Below are 17,066 nucleotides of genomic sequence, written 5' to 3' on the forward strand. Positions count from 1 at the left end.
AAGTTTTACCTCCTTGGAAAAACTTCAGTTTAGTATCACCACATTTCATATCATACCATGTGACTAGGGCTATTTGATTGGCTGTACAGCTATTTTGCCTCTGAAATCGTAGCTTTGTGTTTGTAGATGGGTTCGTCCACTGTGTATGTTGTCTTCATGTTACATACCACAACCTCTGCTCTAACCTTATGTCTTCAAGAGCAGGACCTGACGAAGGCTGTCTGGGTCCTGGCTGCACTCACAGGGTCCTTTGTGTCAAGTAGGTACCTAGGAATACTGGTTTGAGGAATTCATAAATGTATTTTCTCAGAATGGTATATGCACATTTCTCAGAGCAGAAGAGAAATGGGCTTAAGGAAGAAGGGAGTTATGATAGATCTTGGGTACAGAAAGTGGGAGGGGATGGCAGGTAAATCAGGGCAAGTAGTCAATGTAAGACAGGTCATTTGGGACCGGGACTGGAGAGTATGGAGAGGGACGTTTGTGTTGGAAGTGCACTTTTGTGAGTTGGCAACATGACAGTCTTAGAAGTCACAAGAGGATGACTCCTTGAGCAAGGAGGCTTAAATGACTCAGAAAAATGGGGAATAGGATGAAGAAGATACTGATACAACCACAGAGATGACCCATGCTGGAAGGACAAGTTGGAATCAAAGGCCAACGAGAGAGAAGGTTCTGAGGGGGGGGGAGTAATAGGAGGATGGTGTCTTCTGTTGAAACAAGAAACAGACTTTGAGAAAGAAGAGCAAAGTGGTCCAAGGGAGTGGATGTGAAAAAGGGCATGGGATTTGACAGCGGGAAAGTTGTTGAGGATCAGGGAGAAGAGTCAAAGAGTTTTCAGAAGCAGACACCACACCTGGGAGGATTAATGTCGTTGGGTCCTGAGGAAAGAGCCGTGGTTCTCAGAATTGACTTCAGACTCATCTTGGAAGCTTGTTAAAAATACAGGTTCCTGGGTTTTACTCAAAGATGCTCTGCTTCAGCAGGACTGGTGTGGGTTAGCGAAGCACATTTTTTTTGGTTTTAATATTGATTTATTTATTTTAATTCCATTTACTGGGGGGACATTAGTTAATAAAATTATATAGGTTTCAAGTGTACAGTTCTATGATGTTATCTGTATGTTACATTGTATGTTCATCACCCAAAGTGAAATCTTCTGAAGCCCCATTTTTAACTAAGCATCCCTCCTGACTCTGGCTTGCAGGTGGTCTGCAGACCCCGGGGATTTTTTTTTTAAGATTTTATTTATTTTTTTTAGAGAGGGAAAGGGGAGAGAGAGAGAGAGAGAGAAACATCAATATGTGGTTGCTGGGGGCCATGGCCTGCTACCTAGGCATGTGCCCTGACTGGGAATTGAACCTGTGATGCTTGGTTTGCAGCCCACACTCAATCCACTGAGCTACACCAGCCAGGGCTCAGACCCCGCTTTTGAGAAATGCCACAGCAGAGGCAACCCGTGGATCTTGTTGGAAGCGAGGCAGGGAAAGGAAGGCAAGAAACAAAGTTGGGGGTGGAAGGAACAGCAAGGTGATGCAAAGATGCAGCTACCACCCCCCACCCCAGCCAGGAATGGAGATTTCTGATTTAAACACAAACGGGGGTGGGGAGGCAAAGAAGACACCAGGGAGGGCAGGGACAAGTGTGAGTCCTTGAGATGCTTCTCAGGAACGAGGAAGGACTGAGAAGGTGAGTGGACCTTGGGTGAGGCTGGGTGCCCAACTTGCATGACAGTGGTGGAGAAGGGTGTCAAGGTGGCAGCAAATGGTGACCCACTTCTCTGTGATCATTGGCTCTGCAGCCTCGATCTGCACACGGCAGGTGTCCAGGGTCACTTCCTCTTTGTACGTTTCGCACAACCATGTGACTCCCTTGAGTGCAGCTGTGATTCAGGCCACTTTTTAGAGTGTCATTGCATTTATACCTCAAATCTCAAACATTTCAAATTATGAGATTCCTTTTCTGTAAAAGCAGTCCGTTGACTGTTCATTAATATGCGGTAGGCATGACAGATGGGGCAGGCTTTTGTGAAAAATATGAAAGCGACAAAAATTATACCAGTCTATTTTACTTGAATGCTAATATGGATTAAACTTCTCAGTGCATATGCATTATTTAATTACACATTCTACACTTAGCTACACAGGCAGAAAATTTTTTAAAAATAAGCAAATAATGGCTGAAATACTTTTGTTCCTGTTTTTTTTTTCTGAGATTTCTTCAACTGTAAGCTTAAATCACCTTGCAGTCTCAGTGTGCATTTTGCCATCTGTTTACAGGCTATTGGCCATTTGTAGAAAATGGAATTGTTATTTTTTTCATAATTGATTTACATAATTTATTATCAAAATTATATTTCTAAAAGCTATTTGACATCCAGAACATAGACTAGGTTAATCAAGTCACTTGTATCTTAATTAATTAAAAATAGAAAAATGCCTTTTAATCCTTTGTCTGTCTAGGCTTACTTAACTGAAGAATTATGAAAATCATGAGATTGTACATAATGTAGAAATTATCATTTAAATTTATTAGTTTTCTACAAGTGTATATTAATTTTACTAAAACCCACAACTGTATTTTTTTAATATAATGAAATGCCCCCCTGGTCTTTGGTTTTGTGTTGCCTGCTTCACATTCTCTCTTTCCTCCCTTCCTCTCTTTTTTTTTAAAGAAGGCTTTGATTTGCAGAATGCTTTTTTCTTTTCTTTCTTTTTTTAAAAGATTTTATTTATTTATTTTTAGGGAGGGAAGGGAGAGAGATAGAGAGAGAAACATCAATGTGCGGTTGCTGGGGATCATGGCCTGCAACCCAGGCATGTGCCCTGACTGGGAATCGAACCTGCAACACTCTGGTTTGCAGCCCGCGCTCAATCCACTGAGTTACGCCAGCCAGGGCTTCTTTTCTGAATTTGCACTTGTCTCCAATGGAAAGCCCATGCAACTGCCACTGCCCCACCCTTCATTTGATATTATTGCTTTGAAGTAATGCCTTGAGGTCTGCTTTGGATTTTCAGGAAGGGGTCTGTGTCCCAGAAAACCTAGAAAATGAGGAGCTGTTGATAGAAATCAAGTATCTTAAGCATGATTAACCAAATAGACAGCAGCATTTGCTGATACTTCTCTTCCTGTTTTTGTAAACAGGTTTTTCCATCCTGTTTGCCATTTGTAAATCCCATCAGACAGAAATGTAAGTCTCAGTTTGTCAGTGTGTAGCTGTTGACTCATGCGTTAACGATTTCTGTGTCGGCGGAGACTTGACATGCTCGATGCAGGAAGTCCACGCAGCCCCGTGATGGGGGAACACGTGCTCTCTGACTATAGCGCCTAAATGATCTTGTTTACCCGTACTCACACGTGCTGACTCCCCGCTGCCAGAAGGAAATAAGGTTTGTTTTTATATACATTCACTTTCTTTCAGCTGTATTCCCAATAGCCGGTGTCTTTAAGAATGCAAATGCATAGCTTCCTTCAAAATTGCCTTAAATGATAAAATCTATTCACCAACTCTAGGCAAGTAGTGTGTGAACTCGAACTTTGCTGAAACCCAGCAGAGGTTTGTTTGGATCTGCAGTAGTGTTCGTTGGTTTCTTTACATGGTAGGATTCTGGCTCTTCTGTACTCCATGATGCCTGGACTTCCCACTGGATATTTACACGTTAGGACAGGCCAGTCCCCTGCCTTCTGCAAGTGGCAAGCGGTAGCTCTGTTCCAGACGGGAGTGTATCGGTGCCGTGAGGAGACACGCTCACTCCAAATTCCAGCAACGCAGAGGAGGGCTGTGCAGGAAGCCACAATCTAATCCTCCCACTTTTTGACGAAGCTTCGTTTTCATAATAAATTGTCTTTTAAGCTACCTGTGGTTACTTAGGCAAATGCCAGCTTAAAGCTGGCAGCAATTACCCAGTCTGTGACGATAACCCTATTTTAGGCCCTATAATTGCGTGTAAGGACCTGGCTGAGGACTGCTCTCGTATTACAGCACCGGGTGGTGGAGAGAGCTTTTAAGCTTGGATTTGAGTTTTGAAAGTACTCCAGTGGCTTTCAGGAGCTCCTTCTTTTCCCAGCACATCTTTTTGCACCCCGTCCTGATCTTTCTCATCTGATTTAACTCCCGTCTCCAGGCAGGAGGTATGCGCAAAGCCGGCACGAAGCTCGGCAAGTACATTATTTGGAAACAGCAGAAGCCAAACTACCAAATCCATGAGAATACCTGTTTGCAATGTGGCAACTTTGAAGGAAAACCTCCGTGAACACGTCAGTGAGCCCGAAAGCCTGTGGCTACGTCAGAGCTCACATTTATGGGCCTGTACAAAGTTAGTCAACTTCCAGATACTAAAATTATAATGGTAATAGTAATTTATTTCTGGGAAAAGCAGGAGCTTCTAAAAGGCATGGGAGTACTTTCAAAACTTGTAAGACTTCTTAAGACACCCATTTCTATTTATGCATCATTTTCTCTTAGTCTGTTATTGTTTATGAACTTGTAAAAGAATAGAAATATGCCTGACTCATAAATGAAGGACAGAGTTGGCATTATTTGATTCCTTGGCACTCCTAGTGCTGCATCAAAGTACTCAGTCCTGTTTTGACTTTGAGGATGCCAGTCCCGCTGACAAGAGAATAACATACCCATTGTTTGTGTAGATTTGTATATGATGCCGTGGTGGCTCAAAGCCAGAGAGAGTGATCCCGGTCATTTGAAAATACCAAGGAGAAATTTCAATATTATGGCCATTATAGAAATTAAATTACTTTTGCAAGAAGGGTGTAGTAAATGTTTCCATTCACTGGGAAATGATAGTTAGAAATGAAACAGGGGCTTCTTATGGGGGCCGTCATTTATTCTTCACAATCAGTCCCTGTAGAGTTCAAGGACCCCCTCCCGAGAGGCTTGTGGGTGTTAAAGGGGTGTAAACATGAGTGGGCCGGGCAAATCACACTAGATATAAGACTGTGATTTTCCCACAGGGTGTCTGTGATGCAGCTCCAGCCTTTTGATGACTTAATGGAGAAGGGATTACCGTCTGGTATTCAGAAAGGAATCCTTAGTGTACATGCAGTGCCCACACAGAAACTTGCTCTTTTCCAAACGTCTGTCTCTGAAGGGCCAGAGGATCAGGGGTGGAAAATCAGGAGTATGTTCAAATCCAGCTGAAGTGTCATCATATTCTTGTAGAAAGGCCCTAACATTAATGAAGCAGTCACCGTGCCCCTAGCTCTACCCACGGTACCAAGGCTACTTGTATTTTGCCAGTGGTTTAGAGCATTCTTCTAAATACAAAAAGGAGAATGGTTTACAAGAAGTGGCTGTTCTAAATCCTTGGTTAGCTCCTGTGTACTCTTCAAATTTCAGGCCAAGTGCTCCCCCCTCTGAGGGACTTCCTTGGACCTCTCCGGTCCTACTGATACACTTCCCCTGTCTCATGGCACTTGGCAGGTTGAACTGGAACTCACCGATCTTCCTGGGAGACCACAAGGGCTCCAAAGGCAGGGACTGTTTGATGTTCTGTTTTTTCATCACCTAGACAGTGGGAGGCATATTCACACATTCAATAAATGAATGAATACGTGAATGACCGAGTGAACAAATAAATGAATGAGGGAATAGAATGTTAGATTCTACTGTATGCTAGCTACTATTGTGCCCTTTTTGATCATTTATTTATGATGATGTGGCCGTGTGTGTGTGTGTGTGTGTGTGTGCGCGTGTGTGTGTGCCTGTGCACGCGTGGCTTAAAACATCATTTTATATGTTTGTTTTTCTTCTGCTGCAGTGGAGTTAAAGGTAGTAAGTGTGCTTGTGAACTGTGAGGGTTTTCTTGGGTTACATGAAAAAATGCAAATTATGCTGTTCCAGTACTCATGAAATATTTTAGTTGGGGCCTATACTTACATTAATAGCTTACTCTGAAGCATATGCATGACTTTCATCAACCATGTGACCCCTAGAGCGGAATTCTTGGAAATGCGTTAGAAGAGATTATGAAGTGGTCAAGAAGGTAGCTACAGTCTGCCGAATTTAACATCCAGGTTAATGCCTTTACGCAATTCTGTCATTTTTCTAACTTTTGCTGGTTTTTTTTTTTTTAAATCATGAAAGGTCCATTTGTAGCCTTCCTTTACAGAGAAATATAATGAAAAAAATCATTTCCCAAGACAATATTATGACCTCAATAAACCTTGGAAAAGTCTCCTTATGGCTTTCATTCTTTTAATTTAAAAATTGCTGTGCACGCGTGTGCCTGTGTGTATGCAATGCCTGTGCATATTTGCCTTTTACTTGGCTGGGGGTATAAAGTGAGGAAGGATTTAAGAAATTGTAACACATATGGGGTTAATATTCCCTATGATGACAGATACTACCAGCACAGAACAAAGCCAGCCATTTCTACTTTTCACAGGATGCTTGTAGAAGATCTAATTGGTCACAAAAGTGACCAATTCATTCACCAACATTACCGGTCATATATGTTATATTTACTCTACTTTGGGAAAAAGAGGGTTTTTTTTTTCCTGACTCACCTAAAGACTGTTCTAGAACTTAATGCTGTTTGTTACTGGATGGGAACGCTACAATCCTGGATTCTTGCTGCTGGTCACAAGAAGATTTCCCGTCAGGGTACCCAAGTGCGTAGCTCCATTTGAAACCAGTTCCTGGAAGTCCCAGGGACTTAGCACCCAGTCTAGGCCTTTCTCTCTGAGCACCTTGAGGAATGTGCTGTTCATCTGTGCAAGCGGCTCGAGTGAAAAACAAACTATGGACATGGGGCCAGCGATTGGCATCTAGACCTGGCTCCCGTCAAAGGCTGCTCTGGACTCGTTGCATTTCAGTTTCCATAGTCACCAACTGTTGACTACGCAGAGTTGCCCTCGCGTCTCCTACACGTTTTCAGTTATGCTGCCTTTAGGAAGCCTACGTTATTCTATGGGCTCTCTTTGCAAGCAGCATCCAAGTACAGTGGGCTTTACTTCTCTTTAATTACTTCTCTTTTAATCCAAGAAGTAAATGATTAGTATAGAAGAGTGTAGCCTGATTAGGTCCTGTGACTTTCTAAAATTTCTCTTCATTTAAGAGAGAATGGCCACAGTCTAAGTAATTTCAAGCCATTAAACACCCACGTAGTGGGCAGTTGCCATGTGGCTCTTTAAAAACACCAAAAAGCAAGCTTTTGCCCTGCCCCTCTCTCCAACATGGAACTTGGTTTTGTCAAAAATGGGAGAATTTACAGGTTTAGAGAATTAATCCTGAGACAATTTATTACTTATGTTTTGAGGAAGTTGAAAGGAAGGGCAATGCTTCTTGCCATTCAAAAGAGTTTCTTGCAAAGCGTAATCACTTGAGTGCAGCCCAGGCCATAGGCCTGTCCTCTGTGGCCTGTCTATGGGATACAGAAAGGCAGCTTATGCAAAATTGAATTCATCACTTCCCGTCCTAAATTGTTCTTTCTTTTGTGAGTGGCACTACCTCCCACTCAGTGAAGTGTCTGAGAGGACATCTCATCCTATGTCGTCACTCCCATGGTCAGCAACATCTAGTCAATCATGAATCAGCTTGATTTTACTTCCCATCTCACCTGACAATAATTCTTATCACTGCTCTATTCTCTCTAATGACCTCCATAGCCTCTTACCCTGCCTGCCTGCTGCTGGTCTCCCAATCCATTCGCCCCACTGCAGTCAGAAGGATACTTCTCAGATAAAAAGCTCCATGAATGCTGTTGCCTGCTTGAAACCCTTGAGCAGCTGCACCACTGAGCTCAGGAGAGATGACAAACCTCTTCGTGTAGCTCACACACCGGTTTCCCCTCCAGCCTCAACACTTGGTCTCGCCTATGTCAGTTCTTTGGGCCTCTCCTTTGATCTCCTTCCCTGGGCTGCCTCCCAGTTTCCCTCAGTTTGGGTCTGGAGCCTCCTTGGGGCCCAGTGGCTCCCAGTGTTCCCCAGAACACAGCAGCTAGCACACAAGTTATAAGTATCTGCTTGTGTCTCTGTGTCATCCACTAGGCTGTGTAAGCTCCGTGAAACCAAGGACTCTGCATCCTGTTACATCCCTGGCACTTGAGCAAGTGCCCGCTGCTTAATATTCACCCAGTAAATATCTGTTGCATGAAGAAGTTTCACTTTTGGGGGATGTCACAAGGTGAGACTAAAATGGCTTTCGACAGATTTTGCGGTTGGTTTATCGAATCGTATTTGCTGGAGTCCTCATGTGAAGTGAAGGCCTCCCGGTAGGTGTACAGTGAACTCGCTAGCTAGGACTATTTGACTTTAGTGTTCAGTTCTTAAGTCCTTTAGCATGGTTGGCTATAAAGCACACTGAAGCCAGATGCAGAAAATGCCTGGGTTCAAGCCCTGGTGATATCCCTTAAACTGTGGGACAGGACAAATCCATTGACAGCTATGTGACTCAGTTTCCCCCTTTGTGAAATGAAGGTGATAATGATCCTGAAATTTACATGTGTGCTCACATGTGAAAACACCTCACCTGGTACCTACAAGAAAGTAGGTATTCAATAAATGTTAGTTTCATGGATCATAATGAATGAGAGCTAAGAAATACATTCCATGTTGGTCAAGATGTTTAAGTATTTATTATATGAATTCAAGACACTGTGTGATATAGTTTACCAATCCTTGTTTTAATTTAAAAACTAACAATACAACTTTAATCAACTTCACCAAACACACACCCAACCACACACACACACACACAGCCCCGCCAGTTTCTTCAATTCTATTCTGTTTCTTACCCACTTCCTCATTTCTCATCCATTTCTCCCTCCGTATCTTCCCCTGTAGAAAACGCAGTTTAGTCTCAAGGCGAGGAATGACTTCACTCTAAGTTAGCTTTGTTTTCTTTTGTTTTGAGCTAAGGAACCTTGAAATAACTCAAACTTATATTTAAAAACTATATTGACACTGGGGCAAGACATTATTAGTTTTATTACCCTACAGGTCATTGGACACACACTGTCTCTTTTTAAAAGCATTTATCACACTTGTTTTTTTTGACTGCATCACCTTTCACGGATTTTTGAAGCAGTGGTAATGGAGCTTCTCTGTAGCACGATTCATGACTGACAGATGTATCAGTGTGAGATCCATCTGTCACACGGACGTGATCCCGTCAATGGCGGGAGATACAGATGCAGTCTCCGCCCTCATCAAGCTCCGCCCCCTTTTTAAAAAAAAGAATGTATTCTCAATTTCATTAACTCAGTGCGTAGAACCGTGGGCATACCTTTTGAGCTGTCAGTCTTCTCAGGCATCTTTAACAGGGCAATGACTCCAGGCTGGAAGGAGACAAGTGACTGGCAAAGAGCCATTGTTCTAAGCAGACCGATGATGTCCCACAAGGCTCTGTTTCATATTTACTGAATTTATGCGTTCAACACATTTTAAAAAAGATTTTATATATTTATTTTTAGAGAGAGGGGAAGAGAGGGAGAAACAGAGGGAGAGAAGTATCAGTGTGTGGTTGCCTCTCACGTGCCCCCACTGGGGACCTGGCCTGCAATGCAGGCACGTGCCCTGGCTGGGAATCAAGCTGGTGACCCTTTGGTTTGCAGCCCGAGCCCAATCCACGGAGCGACACCAACCAGGGCTCATTCAACAAATACTTTTCAAATGTCTACTATACACCATATCTTGCTCTGGTACTGGTGCTATGCCATAAAGAAAAGAGACAGTGTTCCTGTGGTCATGTACCTTATATTCTAACTAGAGGAGACAGAAAATAAAGAAGTAAGTAAACTTTATGTCAAGAACAGAATAGAGTAGAATAGAATAGGCACTGGAGACACCCACACAATGAGTTCTGGGAGGCATGTCAGCGGGGAGTATCCTGGGAACGCCCTCTGTCAGATAGGCATCTTCCCAGGATACATAGTTCACAAATCTGAACGTTCCCTTAATCAGAAGAGAAGCCTTTTCTCCACCTTAGCAGTCACCTGTAGTTAGTACTGATACTACTTCTCAGCTGGCAAACAACCAGCTGCTTCCGGAAACCAAAACCGATCACGGAAGACCGTTGGAGCATTTCTCCTGTGAACTTACTTATTTTTCTTCTTTTCAGAATGTGGTATTTTCCACTAAAGAAAGAGAATACTTTAACTAGGCCGTGGGTAAAGATGCTGGATGTGTTTTTGTTGATTTCCTAGGGAGACATGCAACAATAGTCTATTGTGCATTCATCCTGGGATGACGTAATGGAGAGGATTGGGAAACGGTTCTCCCGTATTCAGGTGCCCATGCAAAGAAGGAGCCCCGACAAGCCCACAGAGATCGTATTTATTCTGGCAGCTCTTTACCAGGGGGGCACATTGCCATTCACCACGGCGTAGTTGACCTTGCTCATTGTATCTGCCTCAGCGGCGAGAAAGGCCCTGAATTTCTAATCTCCTTTTAACTCTTTTGTAAACATGTAGGTCAGCAAATATCTCTGTCCCATTTCCAGTGCATTTTGAATACTAATTAAAAATACCCTCTGCTCCCATCCGGCTCTCGAAAACGTGCACAGCAAAAGCTCTGCTCCTTCTCTGGGCACTGGTCATCTTGAGAAGAGTGTTGTTCTATGTGTGCCTTTGCAGCCTCTCTCTCTGGAAACTGCCAGTGAGGGCTCGCAGATGGTTCTTAAGGCCGACCCATTCTGCTGGCTAGCCGAATCTGTGGCATCATCTTAACCAGACTCTCATTTGTGGAGGATATTTCCAATAGAATGTTTAGGTATGTTACTTGCTAAATTCTGATTTTTCCCCATAGATCATTTCAGCTTTCTCGGCACTGGGCATGTTCTCATTCAGATTTAATTCTGTTTTCCGTATTTAGCTTCATTTCAATGAAGCAAAAAGCAGCAGCTTGTGCGCAGGAGGAAGGGACACCAGACAGAACCAGGGATGAAAAATGAGTGTGTGCATGAACTCTCGTGCTCTTCTGGTTTGTTTGTATTTGTTTCTCTGCTTCTGGTGTTGCCCCAGTGGTATCTGGCACATCTTGAGGTCAAGCCGGAGTAATCATTTCTGTTTGTTATGTTAAAGTTGTGTATGTGACTTTTTATTTGGAAAAAAAAAAATCTTGGAAAAATACCGTGTCGAGTAAAGCTGGTAATCCTTCAGCGGAATCGACAACATTGTTTCTTCCTACAAAGCAAGGAACAGACACTGTTTGGCCACATAGACGGCAGGCAATTCTGTCTTTCTTTTGTTCCCTTCGGATAATGAACATCCAGGAAATAAGGGTCTCTCATATTAGAGTACATCAGAGGACGGATCACTGGGGACGCTGATGTGAATTCATTTGAATCGTGCTGGCGATGCAATTTATTAGCCTGGAAATTGATTTTAGCAAGAAGCCTGTGAACATCTTTTGACTCTTCAGACAGCATGTTGGTTTTACGAGGAAAGGAAAAAAAAAAAAAGAAGCAACTTGGATAAAAAGAATTGATTTGATTCTGGACTGTAGTCAGAGATAGATGGTTATTTTTTTAGAAAAGACTCATTTATCTTATATTATTCTAAGGCCTTATTAATGTTCTACAATTAACATTGGAGTCCAGTTTCCTAAAGAGAGACCAATTAATTAGCCAAACTTCTTTCTTCCCAGAGAGATATGAACAGAGGTCAAAGACAAGTAGGTAGTATGTTTTAACAAAAGACAGAGTGGTTCAGTTATCTGTGGCCGCCAGGCATAACAAATTGCTCAAAACTTGGTGGCTGGTTAGGCAGCAATATTGTGGACGCACGTGGCAAAGGGAGGGAGCGCATGTCGGGAGGCTAATGTGCTGGACCAGCTTTGCCTCTCTTTGGACACCAAGCATCAGTAGTCTCTCATTTTCTTCAAAGAGCCTGGTTTCTCCCCTTCTCTTCATTTGCAGTGACACTGACCTCTGTCACTGTACCCAGGACCATGCTGTGACTTTATCCTCCAGTAGGACTTTCCACCAAAAGCAAAATCTTGTCCACTCAGACATAAAACGCACATGTGTTTAGATTTCGTTCTACCCATGAATTATTGCGGGAACCCCCAGCTGTTATAGCCACTTGAGGAGAGAATCTGAAGAACAAGCTCATGGGTGGATTGGGGCTATTGAAATGAATGAATGAATGAATGAATGAAAGAATGGAAGCAAAATAGTTTCCCCTGCCAGGGGATGGAAGGGGGCATGGGAAGTTCCTCCAACTGTTTCTGGATAGGACAGCATTTACACATCAATATATAAGAATTATTTTGCGTCGCTATCACTTTTTTTTATAGCTTACAGAATTATGAAGTGCTTCCCACAAAACCAGAATCTGATATCTCAGAGTGCCATCTTCTAGAGTCTAGAACATGCATAGTTTTCAATTGACGACCAGCATTTGTCTCTAGGACCGCCTGGTCGCTTTGTGGTTGAGTGTGCCCACCTGCAGCAGGTGAAACGTCCGTGAGCACCGCTTTCATCATTGGACTCACCCCCGTCACGTTTTCCTTGGCTTCCTGCCACTGAGTCTATCTCGTCTGGATCCTTACCCGTCATCGAGTTCCTTATAATCATTTACACGTCCGTCATCACATGCCAGTTTCCTCCAGAACAAAAACCCTGCTTTCGTCAGATGGCCTTCTGCCCTCTGAGTGTGTAATTTCTCAGCCACACCTTACGTGGAATCTTTCCCTTTTAACCTCTTCCACCCCCTTGTTCAAGGCTAGTTCACGTCAGCCTTGTTAAACTTTCTCTCTTCTGACCTCCTGTTGGGTACGTGGGTTGTAAGGAGCAACCGGCACTTAACCACCTGCTCTCTTGGGTGCTGGGGATCTACTTCATGTTTGTCACTTAGAACTTAGTTGCAAACTCTTTTCTTTAGTTGATTATATCCCACCCTGCCTAGCACCATTATGAGCATATAAAACCATGTTGTATACTTTTTGGTCCTTACTTGCCATTCATTTGTATAATTAAAACAAGAATTGAATAAAGAGAGATGGAGAAATTTTTAATCTCTTAAAGTTGTTCTTACTAAGAACAACTTTGGATTCAAAGGACTTTTTCTGAATTTTAATCCTTCAACCTTCTCCTAGGAGATCCTGAAACCTGGACCATGGGCCTGTCTTGACTTTTTGTTTGGGTTTCACTACTGGTTTAACCTTAGAAAGCATGTATCTCTTGGGGAGAGTCACTTGGTATTTCATTATCAGACCAGCTGTAATCCACAGAATTACATTTTACCTTATGTCCAAAAGTGATAGTCCAGTTTGTAAGGTAAAAAGTTGACCTGGGTTGGTACCAAGTGGAGTGATTGGGATCCCACGCAGGATGGAAGGGTGTAGCCGAGGTTTTCCTGTCCGGGCTCGTGGCGGGGAGGCCTGCCTTTCAGGCTGCTGTGGCCCCTGGAGGTGCCACCAATTCTACTCGGTCCACAGCGAGTCAGAATGTACCAGTTTTTTCTTCCTTTAAGGCAGAAATTTCTTATTTCACTTGTGTCTGTTTTATTCACTCGTGCCTCCACATGCCTGCAGCAGCCCCTGGCGTATTAGCCTAGATGCTAAGAAATGGTCTGATGTTGAATGAACAAATGTTTGCTGTTCATTCTCTCATCAGAGTCACGTATTTACAGTTTCTGAGTTTACGGTTTTTGAAGATCCTGTTTTGATGGTATTCAAATTAAACTGAATCCCCAAATTAAACTGAATCCCCTAATAGACACAATAACTCAGATAAGAATTCCAGTTTTATGACAAGTGTCCCATGAAAAAAAAGAGGAGTTCATATAATTTGAACCAAAGTGTGGCACATGTGTATTACACATGTATATACATTTACATGCGTACAGATGTCTTAATTGATAGAAATCTGTGTTCTTCCTAGAGGGGGTTATATTATGTTTATGTGCACTGATGAGTGGTCTATGAAATTTCTGTGGCATAGGCTTTTATACCTTCTTATTATAGTTGGCCAAAATATCACTTAAAATCACTTACTTATTGCAATACAGCAGTTTTCACACTAATTATTTTATTGGGCACACATGAAAGAACAAACATGGTTTGAGACAGAGATGTGTTTTCATAGTAAATTCTTTTGTTGAATTCAGCTCCTACTAGAAAGGAAACTTTTCCGATGGCTTAAAATAAAACGCTCTGATTTCTCATTCTTTGCCCACGGTCTGTATCCACCTGGCACCGGCTGCCGGACTTATTATTGAGTATTTTTCTCCTTTGTGTCTGCTCGATGCCAGGTAGCCTCCGGCTACTTCTCCGGCCAGCATTTTTTCTCTTCCCGCTTGAAATGAGCATTCCCCACAGGTCAGATTAGACAATGGAGAGCCAAGTAAATTTATGTCATGTATCAGGCCTTGTGGAGGAACAAAGGGCCCCCCACACAAACTTGTCTTCAAAGCAGCAAGCGCTTTATTGATCTCCGTCTGTTGAAAAAGAAGCCCTCTAAGCCCAGCTCCATGGAAAGCAGCAATTAGGAGGGAAGGGTCTCGGCTGCAAGTAGGAATGGTTAATTAGCTCCTTGGAGGAGCACAAACTTCACGTGGAATCTTACTGCTAAACACGTGGGTTGAAATAGAACTGTACTTAAAACAGACCGTCTACCTGGGGGTTTTCCCCTCACACCCAGCATTATATTACTGAGTGTTTGGCATTATAATACTGTCAAACCACCTGAGCGAACTGATCTTTTGGAGGCGGGACGTGGAGGGCAGGGACCAGCCGGGGTCCTGCGGAGGCCATCAGCAGCGGGATCCTGAGCCAGGGAGATTTCGGGCCTCTGTGGGGCTCAGCTCACCTTTCCCTGTCCTCCTGCGGGGCTAGAGACCAGAGGGCACTCCTGACATCGCTCTGGGGCTCTGCAGCTGGGAAGCTCTGTCACCTGTCTGCTGCAGACAGGACGGGAAGGGTTTAGTCCGGTGTTACAGGAGGGAAATGGTACCCACTGAATGGCCTAGAAGGCAAGAAGAAGGAGGAAGCTTCGGGACCTGGAGGAGAAGAACTGGAGTTGGACAGCAAGCCGGGCCCCGTCAGTTTGTAAAAATCATACGGGCACTGCTTTCGTCTCGGTCGTTGTTTTTGCAACTTTACAGTCTGCCGGACACTTATTTCACACCGTCTTGTTTAATTTCTTCCTTGTAACAACGCCATACCGTAAGTATCGATATTTTCTGTAGTGGCTGTCGGTGTCTTCTTTCCCCCCACTGCTGTGTTCTCAGAGTCTGGCAGAGAGCAGACACTCGAACGCTCACTGCCCGAATCCTCACTTTGTAGGTGAGGAAGCCAGGACTGAGTCGTTTGTCCAAGACTGCGGATCAGTTGATTAGCCCAGCTGCTTGCTGTGTCAAGTCCACGATTCAGATAGTGACAAGGGTTCAGACACCTATCCTAGGGTCCGAGAGCTGTTGTATTTTACCTATGTATCTGTTTAAATGGATTAGAATCTTCTTTCTGTTCCTTTCTTTTTTTATAAAATTCTACGGACAGTTGGATGTCACTTCCCCCGTGCAGTAGGAAAAAGGAATAGCCGTTTGCTCTTGAGATAGTTGCTCAGTGGGACGAGAGTTCCCGAGGCACCCAGGACTTGGGAGTGCATGTAGAGAACCCTGAAAGAAAACTGGAAACTCAGAAACACTGGAGTCAGACCACTTCTTCCACTGGGCCCCCTGCCAACTTCTGTTCATACTTTTCTCTTATGTTGTATGCATTGCTGGTCTGGCAGCTCCTCATCCATTGTGGGTAACAAGTCATTATTTTCTTCATAACAAATCTTAGGAGCTGCTTAAAGACTTATCGTGCAAAGAACGGCGATTGGCATGAAGGCACTGAAACCAACGCCAAGCTAGGAACGGAGCGACGGTCTGTCTGTCAGTGGGCCCGCAGTGACTGGCCTGCCGCTTCACTGCCACGTGGAGAGTGGGCGCTGAAGGGCGAGATGGCTAATGGCAGAGTAGGTGTGTGTCTGAAAGGGCAAGGACAGATGGTCCCCAATGGACCGTGGTTTGTCTTACAGGTTTTCGACCTTATACTGGTGTAAAAGTGATGGGCCTTCGGTAGAAACTGCATTTTGAATTTTGATCTTTTCCTGGGCTGGTGGCACTTTCTGGTGATGCTGGGCTCCCGTACTGCCACGGAGGTTAGCAGCCCGTGCTCTGCAGTGTACTGTGTGGCCAGTGGGTTTTGGATGTTGTGTTCTAGGCATGCTGAAGGCAGGCTAGGTGAAGAGCTATGGTGTTCGTTAGGTGAGGTGTCTCAAATGCATTTTTGACTGAAGATGTTTTCAACTTGTGATGCGTTTATCAGGACATAACCCCCTTGTAAGCCTAGGAGAATCTGTATACTCTGTGTATACCCCGGTGTACACACAGCACTTCCCTACAGTGGCCATGGCTTCCTGGGGCTTTTCCAAATCCACAATTATTTGGCTGTGACCTGAGAATATACCTAACATGTAAATATTTGGGAAGATGGACTTTTGAAAAAGGAATACTGTGAAGGACCCCTGACTCATTCAGCAGAGCCCAAACCTCTCCAGGTGTGTGCAGTCTGTCTCACCTGAGAACTGTAAATTTGCCACCACGGTAGTCCTGAGCCAGGAGCTGAACTCCGCTGGAGAGGCTACACGTGGGGCAGCTCGAGAAGGCTCCGGGATTTTCATCAGCCCTGGCCCTTGTTTTGCACTGGCACGTGGGGGAGAGGGGAAGCGAGTGGCCGCCGCTCTAATGGGGGATTTCACAGACACGGCTGCGGCGCCTTTTGCACGCTTGGCTACAGTGTCACAGTCTGATGATGCTTCAGGAAATGTGTGTCTCTTGAGATTCATGAAATGATAACCTACAGAATCGGAGCCTTCATTTGGGAGAGGTTCTCTAGCCACATGATTTATAGCTTTGGCATTCTATCATATTTTTCTTCTTCCATAATCAATATTTATAGAGTTTTGACTGCACACGGTTAATGATACATGAGTGTGTGCATTAAGATATGAACATGGATATATCCTTGTGTATGTGTGTATATATAAATGTATATATATGTATATAATCTCTTTCCTACGATAGTGATAAACTAAATTGATTGTTAGAGAATTAGGA

General features: G+C 43.7%; 1 protein-coding gene across 2 annotated transcripts in view; it reads left to right on the forward strand.

Moving 5' to 3' along the window:
• Positions 1-17,066, forward strand: part of PID1 (phosphotyrosine interaction domain containing 1) — a 203,542-nt gene that overhangs the window by 166,043 nt on the left and 20,433 nt on the right. The window lies entirely within an intron of this gene.

Source organism: Phyllostomus discolor, chromosome 4, assembly GCF_004126475.2.
Source record: "Phyllostomus discolor isolate MPI-MPIP mPhyDis1 chromosome 4, mPhyDis1.pri.v3, whole genome shotgun sequence".
NCBI lineage: Eukaryota > Metazoa > Chordata > Mammalia > Chiroptera > Phyllostomidae > Phyllostomus > Phyllostomus discolor.